This window comes from Triticum aestivum, chromosome 4A (assembly GCF_018294505.1).
Source record: "Triticum aestivum cultivar Chinese Spring chromosome 4A, IWGSC CS RefSeq v2.1, whole genome shotgun sequence".
In the NCBI taxonomy this organism is placed as follows: Eukaryota; Viridiplantae; Streptophyta; class Magnoliopsida; order Poales; family Poaceae; genus Triticum; species Triticum aestivum.
The window spans coordinates 672,570,356-672,573,849 of NC_057803.1; the positions used below are offsets into that span (position 1 = coordinate 672,570,356).

General features: G+C 60.8%; 1 pseudogene; it reads left to right on the forward strand.

The window, feature by feature from the left end:
• Positions 1-345: 345 nt before the first annotated feature.
• LOC123084246 (uncharacterized) lies at positions 346-3,228 on the forward strand (annotated as a pseudogene).
• Positions 3,229-3,494: the final 266 nt, after the last annotated feature.

Below are 3,494 nucleotides of genomic sequence, written 5' to 3' on the forward strand. Positions count from 1 at the left end.
GTGCTACCGCCCGCTCGGCACGCCGCCGTACGTTTGCCTGCCGTGCACCAATATTTATCCGGATCGATCGCTGCCACGATAGATGCCAGAGAAGGGAGAAGGAGTGAGCGAGGTAGGAAGAGGACGACCAGTGTGGGATTGAGAGGAGTACAGTATAAAGGGCACACACTGTTGAGCTTTATCTGAGCATCAATGGGGAGGAAGCAAGCAAGCATCCGCGTGCCTTTGATGATTCCTTTCCAAAAGAAGACGCCTACGGGCACCCAGTCGCCATCATCCTCCGGCTGGGCGGACCGGAGCTGCATATAATATCACTGTATGTCACTATACCACACCGCGCCGATCATGGAGACTGCTCCTCGGCCGGCCGAAAGCGGAATCACGGCGACGGAGCAGCAGAAAGAGGACCTCGAGTTCCTGTGGAAGTGGCGCAAGTACCTGCTGCTGCTCGCCACCCTGGTGGCGAGCGTCACCTACGCGGCCGGCCTCAACCCGCCGGGCGGCGTCCGGTCCGACGAGGCCCCGCGGCTGCCGGCGGCCTACCCGGACCGCGTCGGCGACCCTGTGCTCCTTACCACCAATGAGCGCCGGTACACCGCTTTCTTCTACTGCAACGCCGCCGCCTTCATCGCGTCCCTGGTCGTCATCATGTTCCTGCTGGACCGGCGCATCAGCGACAACAGCGTCGGCCTCACCGTGCTCCGCTCCGCCATGCTGCTCGACCTGCTCGCCCTCATGGCCGCCTTCGCGCCGGGAGCTGCCGCGACGTGGCCGCGTCCGCCTACGTCTCGGCGCTCTTCGCGCTCGTCTTCGCCTGTGTCGCCGTCCACGTCCACGTGCACAAAGCCCGGGAAAAGCAGGCGGCCGCCACATCCCCCGCGGAGAAAGCCGGGGAAAGGCCGGCGGCCGCTGCTACATCCCGCGCGGACAAGTTCCTGTTGCTGCTCGCCACCTTCGCGACGCCGCTGACGTACGGCGCGGGGCTGGTGCCGCCGGGAGGCTTCTGGAGCAGGACCGAGGCTGGGCACCTCGCCGGCGCCCCGCTGCTACACGACGGGCCCTACAAGATCCGCTACAACGTATTTTTCTACGCCAACGCCAACTCCTTCGTGGCGTCCCTCGCCATCATCATGCTGCTCATGAGCCGGACGCTGATGAGCGGCAGCCTCGCCCGGTCGCACGCGCTGCCGGTGTGCGTCCTGGTGGAGCTGCTCGGCCTCATGGCCGCCTTCGCCGCCGGGAGCTGCAGGAGGATCGACACCACCGTGTACGTCGTCTGCCTTGCCGGCGTGGTGCTCCTCAACATTGTGGTACAGGCGAAGGCCATGTACACGTTCGCGCAATGGCGTGCATACGTGCGCCGCGTGCTCACGTGCACCAACTTGGAGCCAGACACGCCGGGTAATTCTCATGAAGGAGGAGGTGACTCCGGCGAGGTCCACGGGGAGAGGACAATCACCATCCAAAATGGGCAGGTAGACGGCAAGGTGGAGGAGTCGCGGTCACTTCTGCTGCTGCTGGCCACCCTGGCGGCGACGGTGACCTACCAGGCGGGGCGGAGCCCGCCGGGCGGCGTGTGGCCGGACAACCACGACCCAGGGCATCCAGACCACATCCCCGGGAACCCGATCCTCCTCGACATGCACCCCAAGAGGTACAAGGCATTCTACTACTGCAACACGGCGGCGTTCGTGGCGTCGGTGGTCATCATCATCATCGTCCAGAGCAAGGAGCTGAGCTCGCCCGCCACCATCAGACGCGCCGCGCTCAAGACGGCCATGATACTGAATCTATTCGGCCTCATGGGCGCCTACGTCGCCGGGAGCTTCCGGGACGCCCCCACCACCATCTACGTCTTTTCCTTGGCCGTCGCCGTCTTCGTCTACTGCATAGCCAAGGTCGTGGTGTTCAATGCTCATGGTCAGAGCAGGCTCGGCAAGTGGATGCACGACAAGTTCAACAGGCTTGCACAGCTGCTGTGTCTCTCTGCCAGCCAACCCGGGTCCGAGCCCGAGGGCAGTGAAGAAGATCGCAAAAAGCTCGAGAGGAGGCGCAAGTTCTTGCTGCAGCTTGCCATCCTCGCCGCCACCGTAACTTACCAAATCGGTCTGAACCCGCCAGGAGGGTTTTGGCCGGAGAGCAAAGGCGAGGGATCGCTTATCGCCGGCGACCCTGTCCTCCTTGACCACTACTCGATCAGGTACCAGGTGTTCTTCTATTGCAATGCTACAGGATTCATGGCGTCTGTCGCCGTCATCCTCCTGCTGGTGAACCAGAAGCTGTACAAGCAGGGCATCCGGAGCAATGCGCTCCGCGTCTGCGTCATGGTCGGGCTTCTAGGTCTCATGGGCGCTTACGCAGCCGGCAGCTGCCGGCAACTGCGGACCTCCATCTATGTCTTTGCGCTCGTGGCCGCGGTGGTTACATTCCTCGTCCTGCAGACCCTACTTTTCGTGTCGGCGGGGAGAGTCAATTGTTCAAAGCTGCCATGGCTTCCCGAGCGGCTAAAGCGGCTCTTCGAGCCACTAGGATCATCGCCTTCATGGCTGTCCATCCAGAACAAAGGTGACGACGAACAGTACGCGAAACGCAAGTACCTGATGCTGCTTGGCATCCTTGGAGCGAGCGTTACGTACCAGGCGGGTCTCGCGCCTCCTGGTGGCACGTGGGGCGACGATGATACCGCGTCATCCCCATTGCCATCGTCGTCCCCATCAGCAAGCCCACCCAACATCGCCGGCAACCCGATCCTACTTCACTCCAACCCGGCACGGTACCAAGCCTTCTTCTACTGCAACGCGACCTCATTCATGGCCTCCATCGTCGTCATCATGCTGCTGCTGCAGTACACCGTCAAGAAGAGCGGTTCGCTGCTGTGGGCGCTGCAGGCCGCCGTGGTGCTCGACTTGTTCGGCCTGCTAGGCGCCTATGCCGCCGGCAGCTGCAGGGACTGGGAGGCGTCCGCGTGCGTCATCGCGCTCGTCGGCGCCGTGGTCGTCTTCATCACCATCTACGCGCTGCTGTCGTTCGACGCCGTGCGAGGGAAGGTGAAGGAGCTCACGGTGTGCAAGTACTTTTCTATCATGATGGAAAAACGGGTGTGGAAGCTCTTGGGAGTTAGCAATGGCGATGATGATCAGTCAGCCGCAATCGTAGCAGTGTGTAATCAGTTGATTCTTCTTGTCTTTTTTTTTCCGATAGAAAGAGAGTTCTATTCCATATGCATAGGGTTACAATGAAGAGGCACCAAATCCGCGATACAAGGAGGGCTTCTCCCTAGCCATACAGTAGTAATGAACTCTGTATGACTATACAATGCCAACTGATGTTCTACCCTATTTTGCTCACGCTTGATTTTTGATGGAACAAACTCCCGAGTCTCCATATGATGCTTGATCTCCGTCCCCAAGTGTCCATAAGCTGACCTGGTTAAGCTCTCCCGGGTCAATGCTGCCAACACCGATGTTGAGTCTGACTGCACAACAATTGGCATG